The sequence below is a fragment of the Cottoperca gobio genome, unplaced genomic scaffold, assembly GCF_900634415.1.
Source record: "Cottoperca gobio unplaced genomic scaffold, fCotGob3.1 fCotGob3_124arrow_ctg1, whole genome shotgun sequence".
Classification (NCBI taxonomy): domain Eukaryota; kingdom Metazoa; phylum Chordata; class Actinopteri; order Perciformes; family Bovichtidae; genus Cottoperca; species Cottoperca gobio.
Genome location: NW_021166794.1, coordinates 466,753 through 489,251, shown reverse-complemented (window position 1 = coordinate 489,251; position 22,499 = coordinate 466,753). Strand labels below are relative to the sequence as shown.

Genomic DNA, 22,499 nt, shown 5'->3' with positions numbered 1-22,499 from the left:
CAGTGGACGGGAGCTAGAACTTGGCCTCACAATAACACCTAGGAGGTCGAGACGACACCCCGCTCTAGTCCTAACGGACCTGGACTATGCGGATGACATCAGTCTGCTCTCTGACCGCATAGAACAAGCACAGGAACTCCTGGGCAGAGTGGAGACAGAGTGCGCCAAGGTTGGCCTTCACCTAAATGCCAAGAAAACTGAGTTCATAACATATAACATCCCCCCGGACCATCCACCTCTAAAAACAACAGGAGGCACTGCTCTAAAGGAAGTCAACGATTTCAAATAACTGGGCTCGTGGGTCAACTCGTCTGAGCAAGACCTTAAAGTGAGGAAGGCGCTTGCATGGAGGGCCCTGAACGGCATGACCTGTGTGTGGAACTCCAACCTCCCCCGACAAATGAAACTCAGCTTCTTCCATCCAACAGTGGAGTCTGTTCTCCTGTATGGCAGTGAATGCTGGACCCTGAATCCCATCCTGCATAAATCCCTAGATGGATGCTACACGAGAATGCTGCGTGTGGTACTTGGCATCAACAAGGATGAGCATGTCACCAACACGCACTTGTATAGGGGGGCGCTAAGGGTGGGTGAGAAAACAGCAGTGAGGAGAATGAGGCTGGCAGGTCACTGCCAGAGACACCAAGAGCTGCCAGCCAGCAAACTTGTGCTGTGGGAGCCAACACACAGGCACCGATCACGAGGGCGTCCCGCAATAACATACGTGGATGTACTCAGGAAAGATGCGGGAGCAGAAAATACTGGCGAGCTAGCCAGATGCATGGAGGATCGGGATGACTGGAAGCACCGATGGAGGGCCCGTCTGAGGACGACCTAGTGGTAGTAGTTTGGGGGTCCTTGGCCTGAAAAATGTTGAAGACCCCTGGTCTATGCACATCTTGAATACCTCACAAGCTAAAGTCAAGAAAGTCATATTAGCTCCCACTCTCTTCAGTATTCAGGTGCACCTGCGTAGCTGCAGTAAAGAGAGACAAGCAGAGAGATTTGGTAAAAGTAAAAGCTTCCAGAGACTCTTTATCTCCTGCTAATGTTGCTCCTTAGATAACAATTTGGGCGGGACCAATTTAAAAGAAAAAAACATTTCCTGTATTTGTTTCGACATTTTCCCAAAGTTCCACAACCAGAAAGTCACACTGTGTGATGGTTGTCGCCATAGAAACCATTTAGAATCCAGCTGTAGCTGCGTCAACAGCCCTCCCACAGCGTACATTCAGCATTAACAGATATTTCTTTTTCTTGTAATCAGCCTTCTATTCATCAGTTTCACAATGTCACCAGGACAAATGGGAGGTTTGTGGTTCGGTCTGTGCAGCCGGTTCATACTTCAACACCTTCCGGATTCTCCAGACTCCACTTCGTTCAGCTACTTATGATCACAAAAGTGTCAACGCACTTCTTAATGATGCAAGTAATTTTGATTTTATTGATCCACCAGGAAACAAACTTCATACAACAAAATATGAGCAGCGTTTGGAACAAATAACTTCTAAGGGCAAGAACAAAGCTCATGCCGAGGTTTGAGAGCATATGAAGTTCAAAGCATCTGATCCATTACAAGTTCTGAAACTGTCTGATACTAAAGGAATTAGACTCAGCTCTGAACAGTTAAACAAGTTATAGTGTTTTTGTGGAGTGTGTGGAGAGTTTCAGGATTCACACCAAGGGAAAAGTCTGATGTTGGTTGGTTTAAAGCTTTGACAAAAATATATAGGTAAAATAGTAGATCAAAACTACTTAAAATGTAAAAAAGTACAAAATACTCAAGCACAGAGCCTAATTACTGTCCCACAGTGCATGGATAAATTATTAAAGAATGCATAAAATATAAGAACACTGTCAAGATGCAAAACACAAAGAGAATGTTTTCAATTCTATGCATGTGTTGTGAACACGCCACCATAGTAGAGACAAAACTGTTTTTTTTTCTTTCTAAAAACAATAAAATCCTCAAAACAAGGATTATTTTAACCACTAAAGAGGACGTTTTAAAAAAGGAATCATCCTAAGGCTGAATATTGTGTGTTAAATGGATCACGGTTGGCAGAACAACACAGCCTGTCTGATCTGTTTCCACTCCATTAGTCCGGCTGAGGAAGTGTTTGGCAGCGTCAGCCACAGGGCCATTCAGAGGAAGGAGACTTAATCAGTTAGTCTGTAAGTCTCTGGACTCAACACGCTCTAGTGACAACAAGACCAAGGAAAGGCTTTGTTCTGACTCTTACTGGTCACCAATCGAGGTCATGGCTAAAGAGGAGTACTGCGTCCTCCAGTGCCACACTTACATTTTTTAATTTGCACACAAATATCCGGTAGACAAACAATCCCGTTTCCTAGCCTCAGCCCTTTCGGACAAACATTAGCCTACATTTCACGCAAGGCTCTGAAAAAACGGGGAAATAATCTGTATGTTGTTTATTCTGTCCAACATCACTGTGATGTGTACTGATCACTGTAACCCCTCGAGTCCATTAGCATGGTTTTAGACTGGTTATGTTTTAAGTAATTTTACATCACTGCTATAGTTAAGTCATTTAGAAATATGAATTTCTTACATGTGTTTAAGACATGTGTTAAAGTGCACAGGGTGACTCGGCAGAAATGTCTGAAATGTCATGACTCAGAAGTTCCTCTTTTTATAGGGATGTTGGGCTATCAACTTATCGCTAGTAGCTAAAGCGTAGAGTCAACACCAAAGCGGTCCAACAAAGGAAAGAAACAAGAGCAAAGTTAAACATCTCCACCATCTTTATTTACTGCAGATCGGCTGCTCCCTGTACATCCGTAGAGGCATTTCAGATGGCGGGTACCTCAGTGTGAGGCTGGCTGACAGCTCATCAGCATGAGTGACAAGCGATGGGACAGGAACCGGACCGAGAGGACAAAGGCAAAAGAGAATACATTTTCTACCACAGGTTGACAAGATTTAACTTCATTAACTAGAATTAACTTCACAAATGCCATATTTTATAACCTTTAAACCATGAACATATATACAAAACAATGGTAAACATTAAAAAGACAGTAGGATGCAGTGGATTGATTTTGCAGGCATCCACCGATCAGCTTCCTGACAATCGACATCGATATAAATTTATCAGTCCCCGAAGCTGCCAGTATATTGCTGCTAAGATCCCACTGTAGCCTGGACTCCATTTTCAATGTATTGTACTGCAGTGACTAATGTTTGCTTCAATGTGTAAATTATTCAGGAAGGACAGAGAGAGAAATGCTGGTTTTAAACCTGTTTATTCACTGTACACTGTGTTAATGCATGGTAGAGGAAAGCAGGAAGCTTAACTGCATCTTTAACAAACAAAATGATGTCAGGATTCAGATAGGCCAGCCAGATTGTTACATAGGTTTTTGTAAGTGGCTTTAATGAAACAGGCTCAACTTATGTACTTGGATGACAGACACACGCACAGGCCCAATGACGTAAAGGGGACCACGAGTGTCGGGCTAAAAAGAGTGCGCACATTTGCATGCATCATGTGTGAGAGAGATGGTTATGACCTACAGTGACCGCCCTTTCAAACGCCCGCATGCACGTTTGCATCTTTGTCACCTTTCTCAGCCCTGATGTGTTTGCATCCCCTAATAATAATTATATGACTGGTATTTGGTGCCGTAACAGTCATAAAATTAAATTGCAGTCATGATTGTTGATGCAATATTGTATGCAAATTAAGCGTGTCTGATGTTTGTGCAGGTTGGATGGGAGCAATGTAGTAGTTGAGTCGTGATGATGCTTAGGGGAGGGCCTTGGGACCCATGGTACTTTAATGCAGGCTTGGTTACAGCGGTGTACATTTTGAAATTCATTGCTGAATCAAACCTTGAATACATGTAGAAAAGTTTAGCAAACAAAAGCTAAATTCTGGTCTCAGAAACTGAACTTTTCCCTTTAAGAATAGCTGACCATCGACTGACTACAGAACTATATAATGTGTTATGTAAAAGTGCTTTGAATTGCCTTGTAGCTGAAATTTGCTGTATAAATAAGCTTGCCTTGCCTGAGAAAAGATATCCCTTTTGTTAAAGTTTTAGGTTAAATTTTCAATTAGTTCTGCAGAAACACATTTTACACAAAAAGCCCTTCAACTGCTTTACTTAGAATCAAACATATAATTTTTTTTATATAAGTCTCTTTTACTAAATTATGAATTTAAAGGGAATGGGAATACAAGCACGGGGGGGAATTAACAATCAAATAATGGCATACAGTCTTACTGATACTGAACTCGGAAAGTAGTTTAGATGATGGATGGATGGAGGCAAAGTCAAATGTAATTATTAAAACCATTTGTCTGGTGATCAGCCTGTAATGCATTGGATCAGGGACATTTTACATGTATGTACCCGGAGGCTTTGGACTTGAGTGGCAGTAAATTACATAAAGATATGTATTTGATGTAATTGCACTGACATTGTAATGCTGCACATTACACATAACTTATTACATTTGTCATCATTTAGTTTTCTAGGTTAAACATCTTAGAGTGGATTTTTTATTATTATTATTTTACCCTCAGTCCTTCACTCCTCTTATCATCTGTCACAGCAAGAAATTATGTTGCTTCCATTTACATGTATGAACCATGAAGCAATCCAGCGTATTTCTCACCCAGCGGCCATATCGTGAAATGCACAGAGCCTGAAAAACAGTCCTCTAGTTTTTTTTTTTTATTATCTTATTTTCTTACGTTTACTGTCATGAAAACAGGCATTTAAGACAGACAGAAAGAAAATAAAGATTATAATGTCTGCGGGTTGTAAACACGCCCCCTGGAAAAGTGACTGAAATAGATGGAATGGGAGCAAAGACGAGGGAGGTGGAGACAGGAACAGAGAGGAAGAAAAGACAGTGGAGTGGAGAGAGAGCACAGTAATTGTCAGAAGGCCTGCAGCCTGGAGACGCAGCTTGTTACTTTTGCGTCGGTGCTAAATTTGTCTGGGATGCTTCACAATTCAAACTGATTAGCATATTAGGGAACACACACACAATAGGCAAAATGGCATCAGCTGGCTGTGTGGATACCTTGGTGAAGTGATTCTTTAAAAATCTGCTAGGTTTTACACTTTTTTTTTGTTCTAATGTCACAACGAGGCCTGTACCATTTTAAAAGGTTGTCCAAATAAAAACTAATTTCCCCAATGTTTGAGGACAACCAGTGCTTCCTTTGCAGCACCCAGTAATCTATTGTGCATCAGTGTCTTCATCAATCAGGAACTATGTATTGTGTGCTGCCTATCACTGGCTTTACCCTGTAATTATAGTACAATTATAGTATTTTCCGTTTAAGTTTGACCATTTGTGCTTGCCATAGCTGGCTAATTTGTCAGATTTATTGAAATGTCAATTGCTCCTTTATGGGTTGAGAAAATACTTGAAAAGGTAAATGAATTCTCATTGAATTATCTGAAAAATGCATTGTCATAAAGTTGAAAAATATAAAAAACAATAAAAACATGTTTTGAAATACATGGGATTCACTAGGAGATTGTTAATTTCCTTAATGTTTAACATGTAATGCAGCCTATGTAAATGTGAGCCGAGAGACAATCAGTGTTGAGTTCTGAATGCCCCATTATGTTAAAATCAAACTAGCATACATGCTAACTGTGTTCCACATTTGGTTGTATGTTTGTGCAACAGTGAATATTATGTTTTAGGTATTTTTCAATACGTTTTCAGTCCAATAGTAGTATTCATGTGGGACACTCATTTTGAGGACCTGTTCTGCAAAACGAAACCAAAAAAAGCATTTATGGACAGCAGAATAATGTAACAATGCTGTATGTAATTAGCACTCTGGTTGTTTCTTTTAACTGAACCACAAAAATATAGAATTTTGGTCTCAATCGGAGTCTGGACACCCAAACATACTGTATACCCACCACTGGTTGATATGCTGTTACATGTCAGATGCAGCAGTGTCCCATTTATCAGCGACACTCTAGAAAAGCAATATGTATCACACTCGCTGCCCCTGTCACTGCATGTTAACAACATCTCCTGTAAATACAACATATTGGGTGAGTGCTGTAGATGTCTAACTCCACAATGCCACACTACATGATGCCATGCTGCAGTACTCATGTTGAAAAGGCATAAGTGTTGAATAGCATTGCAAGGTCTATCCAGAAGATCTGAACGTCAGGTTTGTTTAATAAAGGACTCAGACCCTGAACTGGGAGTCAGAAGGTCCTTCATCATTCAAGTTGTTGTGGAGGCAAAAGTTGGTTTCCACCTGGTCCAAACTCAAAGTAACTAGACTACATTTAATACAGAAGTGAGAGGCTTGTATTTGTCTGGGTAGACAATGCAGTGCATGGGTCCATTTAATCTGTGAAGTGAGAACTTGTTGTGCTGCTATCAGGTTGGTGCGGAAATGATGGAAGCAATGATGGAGAGGAAGAGGAGTATTTGTTCTGGCTATTACACTCAGAGGACATGGACAAAAAAAAAAACACTCACATAATGGCTGTTATGACTTCTACGATAAGACAGGTAAAGAAAGAAAGGCCGAATACATCTCCTAGTGTGCTTTAAGATTTAGGAAGAAAAAAAAATAGCTAGCGGTATGAAACGAGATTATGGAGGATAAAGGAAAAGGCAGACTTTCTACTGTAGTTTAGGACACAGGAGAAAAAAGAGAAGCTTTGTTGTTGCTTCTGCAGTGAAAGATGGGTCGGAGATAGAGAGAGCGAGTAAACTAGGAGACTGTTTTATTGCTGCTACAATTCAGGCAGGGTGGATGATGAAGAGGGAATCAGAGAGTAGGAGTGTTTTACTGGAAGAGGATGGTAAAATAAGAGAGGACAGTAGGAAAGCGTTTTATTTTTATTGCAACTCAAATGGGATACTTTTGAAGAGGAGAGGGAGAAGGGGGCTGGTGTGTTATGTTGCTCCCAAGAGTCAAAATGTTGAAAAAATGAAATGCAATGTGTAGAAGGCGGGGGCAAAAAAATAGAAAATGGTTTCATGCTGCTAAACCCTGATAGGTTTCTGTAGCAGAGAGCAAAATGGCAAAGAGAAAAACAGAGATAGAAAAAAGGGTTGTTGTTGATATTTTCAGCTGTTATCACAATATAAAACTAGATGTGGAAAGACCTCCGCCAAGAACAATCACACGCTCCTCGGATGATCCCATTTCCAGAGTTGGGAAGTCGTTCATCCAACTTCGTTGTGTTCATGAGCTTTGAGTCATAATGTGTAAAAAACATGGACGCTACAAAAAAGATGTGTTGTATTTTATTGCTCTGAGCCATCAACTCAACATTTACTTCCATCAGCCATGTTTCTGCCTCAACAACTCAGCAAGTCATGTAGGCTACCAAAATGTTTGCCAACTTGAGGGGGCGTTCACAGGAATTTCTCCATTGGGGAAGTTATTTTTCGGATTATTACGACACCCCTGGAATGCAGCACTAATGTTGCAATGTTAACAAAAGTGAAAAATAATGTGTGTATTGGCCCCGTGATTTGGATTGAATGGGTTCTTCAAAAACTTGGCCAGTAGTTTTTCTTCAATCCTGCTGACAGACCAAAAAAACAAACAAACCAACAAAGAGAAAGCCAAACCGAGCCACAAACATAACCTCTTGGCGGAGGTAATAATAAAAGATTTTAACAAAAGTATCTTTTCTCCTCCTAACTGTAAATACTTTTACTATACTACTATTCACAGGTTATGTCCCTTTAATAATGGCAGCTAAAGTTACAATGAAGTTAGCCGTTGGTCTTCTCAGGTGCTAGTAGCTAGTAGAACTAAGGAGTACTTTGAATTACATGATAGATGAATATACTGTGCTTTCAGTAGGTATTACATTGGGTCTCTCAATGGATCAAGGTAGTCCAAATTAAATAATGTTGTTAACTTTAATTGTTACATTTGTAGGATGTGTCTTTTTGCCTTCTGTTAAGCAAAAGAACAAAAACATTCTGATCAACTCATTTAACTGTTGCCTCCAGCTTATCTAGAAGAAAGAACAGTTGAAACAAGGACAGAATGAATTTGGCAAAAATGACAATGAGCAGCATGAGCTTTCATAAAGTGACATCTAGGAGGGATAGAGACGTAATGAGGTGAAAGCTGACCCGGGACAGTTTAGCGGATTGTTTTGGACAGCTCCCAGACAGGTGTAAACAATATCTCGGTTCTCCCCCTCTCTTTCGATTTGGTCTGATGAGATTTGGATTGATTCTGACAGGCAGGGTTATTAAAACACAACACTGACATATCCCCAAATGTCCATAACCCTCCTGACAATAGACACCACCGGCTGTTCATATATATGGGTTGGAGGTGATGTTACGTTGCAGAGAATGCAGAGGATGCAGAGGAGGAGAAACAAGAGAGGACTAGATAATGAAAGCATATCATCTATTCAAACTATGTTCTTTTCTATTTTCAATGGTGTATCGCAATTTTAGAAACACTCAAGAGAATAGCAGCTGTGGCAGTTCAATTACCAGTATTTAGGCAACATTGTGGGAGGGGAAGGGAGACAATGGAGAATATTAGGACGCACAAAGATGAGAGTTAGAGTGAGAAATACAATTACATTGTCAACAGGATTGTCAAAGTCAATGTTTTACCTCTAAGGTAATCGATTCCGATTGTGTTGAGAATAAGCATGTTGTATGAGAATGAGCACAAAAGTAGACGTGTGAAGAAAGAATGCAGACATAAGCACTCAAACAATAAATGATGAGTGACTCACTGAATACTGGAGGAGAAAGAGAACATGTGAGTTAATAATGGGGACAATCAACATTCTGATACAGATGATGTTCTGGCCTAATTATTCTCTGTGTGAGAGCTGATGTAGCTCAGAAAGCACTGATAGCTCACCGGGTTAACAAAAAGGTTTCAGGTCATTTGATAATTGGAACCCGATACATCTTAGAACAGATCCGAATCATGGGGCGGATACACAAATTATGTTTCACTTTCATTAACATTGCAAGATATTACCACGGGAGCATGGTCTACGTCTTTAATCTTCTGTTGGGATTATATTGAATCACTCTTGAGTTAAGTAAATTTAATGAGTAATAATGTTAATGTTTTATTTGTTGTGTGCCATGTTTTGTGCAACCATGTGACACATACTCATTAAGCAGAAAAAGGTATTTTAAAAGATATTCTTCAATAAAATTCTTTACTATTAAGTAAAGAAAGTCACATTTATATTAAATACTCATGTAGCTTTGGATAAAACTGGTTTAATATTAATTTAAGTAACTTTTTGCCCAACTTTTCAATTGTCACACGTTTCTTTTTACCAATTTCAGTATTTAATTTGAAATATTTGCTCAAATACATTATGCATATAATTAATCAAGCTATTAAAAGGACATTAGTTTAAACTTTTGTGAGCTGAGAAAATTATTTAAGGTTATTTTAATAAAAAATGATATAGTAACAGGGTTGAAATTAGAGTAACATTACTTTTGGTTGTAAACATAAATGTGACAAATAAATACTCAGGACTACAGAAATGTTGTTTGATAATATTTTATATATATTTTCCAATGAAGGATTAACAGGAAGAGTTTCAATGATACATAACAAACATGTCAACACAACAACAAACTGGATATAATCAAATATATACTGAACACATAAAATATGGAGGTCACTGAGGTAGTCAAACAGTGGAAAGGCCCCAGGGGTTGATGAGATGCGTCCATAAATGCTGAAGGCTTTGGGTGCGGAGGGGCTGTCTTGATGGACATGTCTCATCAACATTCCGTGGAAGTCCGGGACAGTGTCTAGGGGTGGTTCCCCTATTCAAATAGGGGGACCAGAGAGTGTGTGCCAACTACAGAGGTATCACACTTCTCAGCCTCCCTGGTAAAGTCTACTCCAAGGTGCTGGAAAGGAGGGTTCGGCCGATAGTCGAACCTCTGATTGAAGTGGAACAACGGACCAACTCTTCAGTCTCGCAAGGATCCTGGAGGGGGCCTGGGAGTACGCCCTACATGTATTTTGTGGATCTGGAGAAGGCGTATGACCGGGTCCCACGGATGATACTTTGGGCGGTGCTGTGGGAATATGGGGTGGGGGGTCACTTCTGAGGGCCATCCAATCCCTCTACGCCCAAAGCGAGAGTTGTGTCCGGATACTCGGCAGTAAGTCGGCCTCGTTCCCAGTGACTGTTGGCCTCTACCAGGGCTGCGCTTTATCACCAATCCTGTTTGTGATTTTCATGGACAGGATATCGAGGCGTAGTCGTGGAGGAGAGGGGTTGCAGTTCGGTGACCTGAGGATCTTATCGCTGCTCTTTGCAGATGATGATGATGTGGATCGGTTCGCAGCCGAGTGTGAAGCGGTTGGGATGAGGATCAGCACCTCGAAATCTGAGAACATGGCTCTCAGCAGGAAACCAGTGGATTGCCTACTCCGGATAGGGAATGAGGCCTTACCCCAAGTCAAGGAGTTCAAGTACCTCAGGATCTTCTTCGCGAGTGAGGGGACGATGGAGCGAGAGATCGGCCGGAGAATTGGAGGAGCAGCGGCGGCGGTACTGCTTTACCGCACCGTTGTGACGAAAAGAGAGCTGAGCCAGAAGGCAAAGCTCTCGATCTAATGAACAATTTTCGTTCATACCCTCACCTATGGTCATGAAGGCTGGGTCATGACCGAAAGAACGAGATTGCGGGTACAAGCGGCCAAAATGGGTTTTCTCAGACGGGTGGCTGCCGTCTCTCTTAGAGATAGGGTGAGAAGCTCAGCCATCCGTGAGAGACTTGGAGTAGAGCCGCTGCTCCTTTGCGTTGAAAGGAGCCAGTTGAGGTGGTTCGGGCATCTAGTAAGGATGCCTCCTGGGCGCCTCCCTAGGGAGGTGTTCCAGGCACATCCAGCGTAGGAGACGCTGGGGAAGACCCAGGACTCGGTGGAGAGATTCTATCTCCTCACTGACCTGGGAATGCCCCCGGATCCCCTAGTCAGAGCTGGTGGATGTGGCCTGGAAAAGGGGTTTGAGGTTCCCTACTGTGGCTGCTTCCCCCGCGACCCGACCCCGGATCAGCGGTAGACGATGGATAGATGGAAAATACAGTAATACATTTAAAACATTATATTATGTTAAATTATACATACACATGGCATTTTACTATAAATAATAGAGTAAACTGAAGGAAATGCAACCCTGTTACTGCATGTCAACCCTGTTACTCTAATTATAGTAACCGGGTTGCAAGTAACAGGGTTGCAAATCAATACTAATTTGAGCTTTTACCTCAGGAATTAATGCTAGCTGCACAATGTAATGCTACTGTCAAGCAATGGACACACTTAGATATTTAACTAACTAGTCTCATAATGTGAGTAACAGGGTTGTGTTTGTGTGAGTGCCACACTCCATCAATAGGGAAATGACTTACCTTTGGTCTACCCATGGTAGTAGCACATGACTTGATGGTGTCATTTCCTCTGTGTCATGTGACTAACAGTTTTTTCACTTCCTCTGCCAAGCTAAAAAGGTTTCGGTAACAGGGTTGCGTGCATGTTGTGGGACACACTTTCAGTGTAAAATTACTGTTATTTAAATTATGTTTATGATTTAACAATTTGATTTTACCAATACAAGAGACATCTATCAATAGAATAATACCAAAAAAAGTAAATAAAAACCCTATTTTAAATGTTATAGTTGACATGCACGTTGGTCACCAAGAAGCTGGGACAAGAGAAAAATGCTATTTTAGGGGTGTTCGAGAGCTATTTGATATTTTAAATAATATTTTGAAGCAACTTTATATACATTTTGTCTCAAGACAAGTATATTTAACACAACAAGTGGATTGGGCATGGATTATAAGATTTGTTATATGTGGGGCATGAAATGTCCTCCAATTCTGGAATGACCCATTTACAAAATGTACTTCTCTGAAACATAATTTAAAACATTCAATTGTAGGAATATTGAGGAAGCTAGGTAGCCTTCATATATTTGGAGTCAGTTGTCGAGAGCAATTAAGTGTTAAGTGTTAAGTTACAGTGACCAGATGCAATACACTCAAATGCAAGTGTAATACCAGCATGGAAATAACCTCATTATAATCTACACTGAGGTGGCCGACCTTTCAATGTGCTTTACTCACTGAAAGTAGAGTAAGAAAATTGACTTTCACTCAAGTCAGGACCACTATGTTTTGCCATAAAACTATTTTTTATTCATGTAGCCTTACATAGCCACAAGGTCCAAAGGAGTGTTTACTGATCTCATAGTGATTTATGATCAAAGCACTCCCCTTCATCATCGTCCTGCCACGTACACACAATCAGTCCAGGTTCCAATCCAACATGTTTGGTTTGATTCATCTGTGAAACATTTCAATTGAGTTGTCAAGTTGCGGTGCTCTAAGGATAAAAAACATGCAGCCAAGATTTTTAGTTTTTGGACAACAAATACAAAAAAAAGACAACATTTCAAATAAATTGTGCAGAACCTTGCAGTGTGTTAAATAAATGTTTTCATACCACTGAATCAGCATTCATGAGAGTGTCTGTCAGCTGCAGCCGCTGATCAGAACTGACAGCCTCCCAGGCAAAAAGCTTGTTACTCTAACCTCCAGACTGCAACCACTCCACTTTAATATTGTTTGTTTGCTATAAACACTACGCCAATCAGACCGTCTTTGGAAAGGGCCAAAAATGATGACTGAATCTCCTTTATTCTTCTTTATTATGCCACTTTTTTTTATCATTCCAATATTTTATTTTTTGACTGACAGCAGCAGAATCTGGATGGATGGGGAGAAATAAGATTGAAATTCAAGCAGGATTTGACCCTCTGCAAGTCTGGGCACATCTGGGCCAAGTGGGTGGTGAGGGAGCTATACTTCATCAATTGAATAACCGATTTTAATCTTCCAATAAACAGCGCTTGAGTTCTGGAACCCACCTTTGAAAGATATTGCAATAATCCCTCTAGTACACCCATGTGACTTCATCCTCCTCAATTTCTCTATTAGATTCCTCCATTTTAAACACTTTGAGGAAAGTGTGAAGATTACAAAGTCTCATCAGGACTTCCCTTTCCCTTTCTATATCGCATTTTCAACCTCTGGGGCAGCAAACAAAAAAAAATCCAGAAGAAAAGTTTCCAGGATGAGCATTTAACGTCCACTACTATCTTAATCGGTTGAATCTGCATGTTTTGAGGAATGTCAAGGCCTATACAAACAGAGAAATATGATTGGACAAGTTGAGCAATGAAATATTGTTTAGCTACCTTTTAATGTCAGGCAAAAGGCACATATTTTGTAGGCCACTTACTACATTCATTTTCTGAAACAGAAATCTCTCCAACAAATGAGCATAAGGTCTCAAAGGACAAGTCCCTGTCCAAGTTAAGTATATTACAAATCTTAGGGGACCTACACATGGGTAGTTACAGAGAAATCCACTAACAGCCTCAGCAGGAAAGCTTATTATTTTTAGTTTCTATTCTCTGGCCCTTGTGTTTGGATTACTTCAACTCTAAAATGTTTCATCTCTCCCAGTTGACACAATACACTCTCAGGCAGCCATATTGTATGCCCTAAATTCTTTGTCGCCAGTGGTAGTAAACAGCTGATTATAATCCTTAGGTACAGCTTCAGTGTTTTGTTAGAACTGAATGAACTGTTTCCAATGGGAGGAGATCAGGCCCCTAAAATAATCCCCAACAGCAATAGATAGAGCATGTTAAATGACCATTGCTGGATTACCTGATCCTCATCAGAAAATGCTATTTTCTTTTTGGATAAATGGAAGAAAACATATAACTGTATCAACATTCAGATGATGTTTGATGCTTGATGCAATCTACCATCCATCCATCCAAACACACATAGAGAGTAAGTTCATTAATGAAACATGATGTCAACCATTCGTCACTAAACATTAAGTGGTACGATAAGATACTTTCTCACTATTAGCTCAGATCTAATTATTCTCCGTGTGGGAGCTGATGTAGCTCAGGCTGTGCTGATAGCTCCGTTGATTAAAGGAGTTTTGTAACACAGAGGTTGTGTCAACAAATTGTTTTTGGATGTTTGAGTATAGTGATAATATGTTTTTTTCTTTTTAAATAAAACACCTTTTCATTTCAGCATTAGTGTCAAACCAAGTAACAAAAAGCTTTCATGTCAGGATGTCATGTTGAGAGTAAAATCTAGATTTAGAAACACCCCCCCAACATCTTAGGTTCCTGTGTTTTCTAACTTGATGGTTTTCTCATATTTTCATCAAATCGCCAAAAGTAAAATAGTGTTTGCCTGAAAGATACATAGTTCAAACTGTCATTTCAGTGTAATTTAGCAATCTTATTTTATGTAAATACAATACTCCTTCGTCTGCTTTTCATGTATGCTTCTATTTCTGTGTTATTTCTCTCCTGTTTTCCCTTTTGCACCTATTTTCATTGCACATTACACCGTATTTAATCATAGCAGGATTCTGACATATACTATATCTGGTCTTGAAGTAAACTGATGAAATGTGTTCAACATCAGATTTGTTGGAGCATCTGGATATGTCACTTAATGTGTCCCGGTGTGATGATATGAGTGGAACCTTAGCTTCTGTGAGAGGAATGCATGTTTTCACAGCACTTAAAAGCTAACTTTGTAGATTATGTCAGAGCAAACATTTTGATGTTGATGCGACGGCTTACACCAACGTTGAAAACCACACGAAGAGCAGAAATGAAAGATGACATTACATCAAGCATCTTCAATAGGCTTCAGATATTAGTTCAAAGCAATTTCCGAAGCTGTGATAATGGAAATTGCTTTGACACAAATGACATGTGATTATGCTCACCGCATGTTGCCATCTGTCAAACAAGCACAACTACAAACGCTCTAAACATTGAGACAAGCGTCACATTCAGGAGAACATTCAGGAGAACTGCCTGCAATAACTACAAAACTGTTTCCGCCATTTCCATTGTTGTCAAAGTTTCTTATCGTAACCAAACATTACAATTATGTCTGGTGTTGTGTTTGTGGTTACTGAGTTACCACTACTAATACTACTACTACTAGGTGGTTACTGGGTGGTAGGGAGTGGTCCTAAACACACCTCTAGACACTAGATACATTTTTCCTCACCTTGGCATTACTGACTATGTGTAAAAAAATTAGTTTGTATGTTGAAAAAGGCAAGACTCTAAGGCAGGGGTGTCCAAACTACGGCCCACAGCAAATTCTAAAAGTATAATGGAATATGGCCCAGATAGAAACTTGCGCTTGAATGTTTTGTACTTCTTAGTTCTAACACAGAAACATAGTTTTGACTTGTCAGCTAACTTAAAACATCAAGTGTCAGATGTTTACTGATTGCATGTGATGAGAGCACAGATGCGACAGACACCGCACAGCTGTTCATTTTCTTTGCGGGGAGTAGACGATCACTTTTGCGTTACGGAAGAGCTGCTTGGTCTTAGGAGTCTAAAGGGCGCAATGTAATTTGAGCACGAGGACTTTACCACAGAGAATTTCAAGCTTTCCTGTCTGATGTCGATGCTGAATACGGGGACGCACTCCACAGTTCTGATGTGCGCTGGCTGAGTCGTGGCTGCAGCGGTTTTATTCCCTGAGATCAGAAATGAACCTGTTTTTGAAAGAGAAGGACCGACCTCTTCATGAGCTGAGAGACCCTCCATGTTTGGCAGACCTGGCATCTTTAGTTGATCTTACTGGTCATCTCAACACTGAACAAGAGCCTACTGGGCACATGAAAGCATTCTGTGTGAAGCTCCGTCTTTTTGATACACAACTACGCAACTTCAATGTTGCGCACTTCCCCACGCTGTCCGAAATCAAATGTGCTTTTCCAAACGCCAAGCTTTCTGATAACAAGGGGAAATATGTGTCTGTGATCACGTCTCTCATCTCATGTCACGTCTCATGACAGAATTCAGTCAGCACTATCAATATTGTTCTATCATTGAGAAAGAAATTGAGCTGTTCTCGACTCCCTTCCTGATGAATGCAGAAGAAGTGCAAGAGAGTCTGCAACTGGAACTTATATATAATAATTATAGACGATAATTCCCTGAAGAATCAACATTAGCTTCTCTCCCTCCCCGACTTCTACCGGAGCTTGGAAATGTTTCCTCTGATGAGACGCCACGCACAAAGAATGATGAGTCTGTTCGGCTCATATATGTCAGCAAACATTTTCTCTGTCAACAAAAGCAGATTGAGAACCTAAATGAGCGACAGCATCTCTGTGATGTCCTTCGTATCTCAAACACCAAACTTACTCCTGACCTGCAGCATCCTTCAGTCCACAGCATCACTGCTCCCACTGAGTGCAACGCTGTTCCCATTATAGGAGAGTTAAAACATATATTCACAGTATTCATGTTAATAAGCTCAATTTTTCAATAAATTCAGTCAATTAAAATTGATAACATTTTCTAACTAACATTAGTTGATGTGTTAACAATCCCAATAACTTATTTGTTTAACAAGCTGGAAATATATCCATCCCCTTCTCTTGTTCCCGCTTTATACAGGGCTGTGAAGGAGAGTCACCATCCTGACTAAGAAGTAATCTGATGCTTCTGTTTTGAGAATGAGCTGCAAACCCTTATTGTTACAAAATAAATTAAACCTCATTAATAGAAAGCTGTGATGGAGCATATTCAATTATCAAGCATAATTTACCTACATTTGATAGCTATTTATTTTAGGCAGTATACCTCACCTCGAGTGAGTGGCCCAGCCCTTCGTATATTTTTCTGTATGTGGCCCTCAGTGAAAAGTTTGGACACCTCTGCTCTAAGGTCTATGGCAGCTGCAAAGTCAAGTATAAATACTTTCACTCATAGCTGCTCGGAGTGTTAGCAAGCGTACCAACACTTGCAAACCTAAGCGATGGTGGAGAGTCAACGTACGTGGAAAGAGATTTAATTCTCTTCCGTGAATTTGAACACAAGGGGACAACCGATAACTGAGCTATATAGCTATATATATACCTGCCAGGTACCCACACAGTGATGCTCTCAAAGGGACCATAGTGTGCTTCTAGGGTATGTCAGAGCTCCAGCAGACTCCCTGTCTCCACAGTGGAGACGCAGAGAGTCCCACAGTTATCTCTGACCCCGTGTCCCTTGTCACCGATCAAACTCCACAAGGCCCCAAATCCTACAGCTGCTGCTCCCCGTTGCTCCCCTGTTGCATTTTTTAAACATACTAGGAGGGTGTAATAGCTCTAAAGATTCTTTCCAAAGCACATGAGCACCCTGCCTCGAAACATACTGTATGCACACAGGTAATAATACACTACATACAGTCATAGACAAACTGTCAGCCTATCAGGTCTATGTTGACAGTATAGGATTTCTGAACCGTCATAGCTTCATTAGAGAAACGGTCTGTTGTGCAGAAATGTGTGATAAAGCAGCAGAGTGCAGGCTGGAGCTGTGGCTGTTGTTGTTGTATTGATGGTTTCCAGGAGAAGCAGCATGACTCCCTTGAGACAAAAACACCAGTCGAAGACATCTACAATTAGACACATAGACCTGCCAATGCAACAAGCCCCTTCACAGACACACACACACACACTTTCTATTTGCATACACACAACCACAAACAGAAAATGTACAGAGAGGGAGAGTCTCCCTCTCCCTCTCTTGTCTATAGGGTCAATGCTAATCAGCGGGGGGGTTTTCAGAGCGAGGAGGTGGAGAGGAAGACAGCCCGCAGGAGAGAAGAGGAGGATGAAAGAGAAAGAGACAGGCGGTAAGAGAAGAGGGAAAGAAGACAAGAAAAAGAGAGGAGAAGAAAGAGAAGGACGGGGAGAAATGACGACTTGAGTTTAGGAATACATGATGAGAGGAAGAAAAAGAAGATGTACTGTAGGGAAGAATGTATGAAACCAGAGGAGATGGGAGAATTACATAAGCAAGGAAGCAATGAACATGTCAAGGATTTGAAGCATAAAGGAGAAGGAGAGAAGTGTAGAGGAGGAGAGAAGAACAGAGATGAAGGAGGAATAAAAGAAAAGCAGAGGCTAGCCAGGAATGTCGACCCTGCAATTGGTGGTCACACCAAGGCAGGTGTGAATGAAATGAATAAACAGGAAGTTGTGTGTGTGTGTTTCTGTGCATGTGAGGTTTAATTAAAGGATGACCCTGTGTGCAGTTTTATCGTATTTTGTGTGGATGTGTTTGCATTTTAATTAGCTGTGTGTCTGTGTAATTATCAAAGGTTAAATGTGCTTCACGAGGTATTAGGAGTATTCTCAGAGACTGCTTAGCTTTGTATCCCACCAGGGGGAAACACGCTTTTACCACAATGGTTTGGATTACAACATGGAAGCCTTTTAACTTTGTCATATTACCTATACTGCAGGTGACGCAAGAAACAAAACACTCAAGGTTATTTACTTTGAAAAGCTCGGGTGCTGCTTCCTGTGTGTGGATGGAAAATGTGCTTTGTGCTGATAAACTCCAGCCTATTACATTTGGCAATGTCAATTAGCTGTATATTGCTAATTACAAAGGTCGATAAACACGAGGGGGAATATTGGTCTAGTGGTCTCGTGGTTAGGCTTCCAAATATAACACCGGAAGGTTGTGAGTTCAATACCAGCGGCTGCCATCATTGTGCCCCTGGCTCAACCCCGAGTTGCTCCGGGGGGGGGGGACCGTCCCTGACCTTAGTTAGTCTGTGAAAACAAGCCTTAGTGTTTGTTGTCATGGTAACATTTGTGATGTCAGGTATTGTATCTCGCCCGCCGCTATATTTAACTGACAGAAAATATGTGATATGTGTGTCCAATGGGAATCACAAAGCTGAAAGCTTCAAATATACCACGTCTGAACTGCTAGTCATTCATTTTGAGGTGTGTTGAAATATTTGTGTTTATAGACTTATGTTATATATCAAAAGATGGTGTGAGGAAGCCTATGTGATAGTTGCTTCAAGGTTAGCACTGTGAAGATGGTTCGCTACTGGTCACCAAGGACAAACTTGACACAATTTTGGATTTATTTCAACTCTCCATGAACAGATCCACTTATTGTGGCGATTGACTTTTTGATCTATCGAGCCCCCCCTGTTAGTGAGTGACGGACTGTTTTTACAGTTGACAAACGTGAGTGGAGTATGAGAAATGAAGCTCTTGTCTCTGAAAAAAGTTTCTTGCTTAACTTTGTCAAATGCCTTTGTATTAACAGACACTAGGAACACTGCAGAGTAAATGTCATACCTGCTTTGTTTCCAGGAGACAGTGCTCTTACATTCCTCGTCAATGTAAAAGGATGCACACGACCAAACTCAGTTAGCAGTGACATGAGTTATTTAACATCAGGACTAATGGCATATGGAGACTTGGGCAGACAAGCTCTGAGCTCTCCTGAGCCCTTTAAAAGTTGATCTGGTTTGAAAGTGAGTGAGAGGAGAGTGAAATGGAAAGAGATGATGAGACGGATACAAAAAGAGATTGATGAGGGTAAATCAAGCAAGATGAATTAAGTAGGGGTAAATAAGGTTAACAGCCAAGTATTACATACGTCACAATAAATGGACTGCATATATACGGCGCTTTTCCAATCTTTGCAACCACTCAAAGCGCGTCACAACACAGCTTTCACACACAGTCAGAGGCTACCACACAAGGTGCCACATGCTCATCATCACCGTTGGCCATCGGGAGCAAATTAGGGTTCAGTATCTTACACTTCGACATGTTGACTGCAGGGGCCATCCCGAGTAACGTGCCGCTTGAACAAGACTTGGCCAGAGACAGGTAATCTAAACTCGTGGCTGGATTTACATGACATTTCCTGGAAATTCATGGTCCCCCAAAGGTGCAAACTGACATGGGTGACCCCCAGGCCTTTCCTAGCATGACCTTGTGGCCAAACCTTCCACTATTACTCCTAATATCCAAAACTTCATAGACATTTAATGAGCACATTATAGCTGTATTGCATCTAAATCAAACTGTGAATATGTATAGTCCTGATGATTGATCCTTTGGTGACCATCTGACTTTTTGTTAAAACTTCATGGTCCCCCATAGGTCTTCACCCCTGAAGGCCAAAAATTCCACCCTTAATTGCAATATCCAAGGTTTTCAAGATATTTAATGAGCATATTCAAACTTTCCAGACAATGAATTATTTCCAATGTGGACTGTTTTTCCCCCCTACCCTTCGGCCAAAATGTCAACTTTGCACAAATAGTTAATTATCTAATGTGAATAGTGCCATGGAGTATAATCATGCTCACCTAAGGATAAAGTAATTATATTTTAATGACCTTTTCTCTCCTGCTACCCTCAGGACAAGCTATACATTTTTAGTCAAATTACTTGCAAAGCTCTAAATGTAACCAACTCTTGAGTATTTATATCCCATTCAACACTGTTGTATTGTCGGCTGTAAATTACAAAAAGAAAAGTTTCTGTGGAAATCCCAGAGTTTCAGTTTTTTCTCTTGTGTAACATCCTCCGTCAGACAGGTTTGCACTGTAGCTGTCTCCTGCTATTTGTGTAAAGATTGTCAGTCTGTGTCAGTGTGTCATTTACCCTGTCATAGTGTGTGTGAGTGTGTGTGTGTGTGTGTGCGTGTGTGTGTGTGTGTGTGTGTGTGTGTGTGTCTGTATGCAAGTCAGTCTATCTTTTTAGGAAACTGTATGCCCTTGGTGTTCATCTGTCTGGCAATATTTCACGCTCCTGTGAGCAAACACTGCAATCAGCTGCAATGGACTGCTCCTCCCATACACACACAAGTACGCACACACACACACACACACACACACACACACACACACACACACACACAGGAATCCAGGAAAATACACTAGATAAGGATGAGCCAACCTAGAGTAATGTAGAGAGAGTGGAGTAGAGAGTAATGACTGTACATGCTGTCCGACTCCACACAGTCATTAATAGTGGGCTGTAAACAGGCGGACGCTGGTCAATACGTGTAAATGAGTCATGATTTTACAAAATAAAATAATTATTAAATGACTATTGTAAAACAAATACTGTAACTGCTGCTGTTTTCATGGCTATTGAATGTTTTTGATGATAATGCTGATGATGATGGTGATGATGGTGGCGGTGATGATGATGATGATGATAATGATGGTGATAATGGTGATGATGATGGTGATGATGATGATGATGATGATGATGATGGTGATGATGGTGGTGGTAATGATGATGGTGATGATGATGATGATGATGGTGAGGGTAATGATGATGATGATGTTGTGATGATGATAACAATGGTGGTGATGGTGATGATGGTGGTGGTGATGATGGTGATGATGATGATGATGGTGTTGATGGTGGTGATGATGATAACAATGGTGGTGATGGTGGTGGTGGAGGTGGTGGTGATGATGATGGTGGTGGTGATGATGATGGTCATGATGGTGGTGATGGTGGGGGTGATGGTGGTGGTGATGATGATGGTGGTGGTGATGATGGTGATGGTGATGGTGGTGATGGTGATAACAATGGTGGTGATGGTGATGATGGTGATGGTGGTGGTGGTGGTGATGATGGTGGTGGTGATGGTGATGATGGTGATGATGGTGATGATGATGGTCATGATGGTGGTGATGGTGGGGGTGGTGGTGATGATGATGGTGGTGGTGATGATGGTGATGATGATGATGATGATGGTGATAATAATGATGGTGGTGGTGATGATGGAGATGGTGATTGTGATGATGGTGATGGTGATGGTGATGGTGGTGGTGTTGATAACAATGGTGGTGATGGTGATGATGGTGGTGGTGATGGTGGTGATGATGATGATGGTGATGATGGTGGTGATGGTGGTGGTGGTGGTGATGATGGTGGTGATGGTCATGATGGTGGTGATGGTGGGGATGGTGGTGATGATGATGGTGGTGGTGATGATGGTGATGATGATGATAGTGATAATAATGATGGTGGTGGTGATGATGGTGATGGTGATGATGATGGTGATGGTGGTGGTGATGATAACAATGGTGATGATGGTGATGGTGATGATGATGGTGATGGTGGTGGTGATGATAACAATGGTGGTGATGGTGATGATGGTGGTGGTGATGGTGATGATGATGATGGTGATAATTATGATGGTGGTGGTGAAACTGTTGCTTAGAGTTAGCCCAAGATGAAGTCCTCAAGTCTTGTTTTTGGAGGACTTAGTTAGCGATTAATTTAATTAAATTTTTATTTTTATTTAACAACTAATGGGTTACACGTTTATTCTTTGCAGCTCTAGTTCATACATATTTCATTATAAGCTCATCGCCCATAGCTGATATATTCCCATTTCACAACTCTGCATGTACTCTGTGTATCTGTGTGTGTGGCAAAATAATGAGAGAGAGACCATATATACTTTTATAATCATATGTATGTTAAATTATAAGGGAAAATAAGATCATAATAACACAAATATGCCACATTTTAAGTATCGTTAGCTTCTCAGTGGAGTTATTAACGTACTGT

At 40.9% G+C, this 22,499-nt stretch overlaps 1 pseudogene; it reads left to right on the top strand.

Annotated features, from left to right (window-relative positions):
• Positions 1-22,499, top strand: part of LOC115004523 (uncharacterized) — a 67,982-nt pseudogene that overhangs the window by 3,905 nt on the left and 41,578 nt on the right.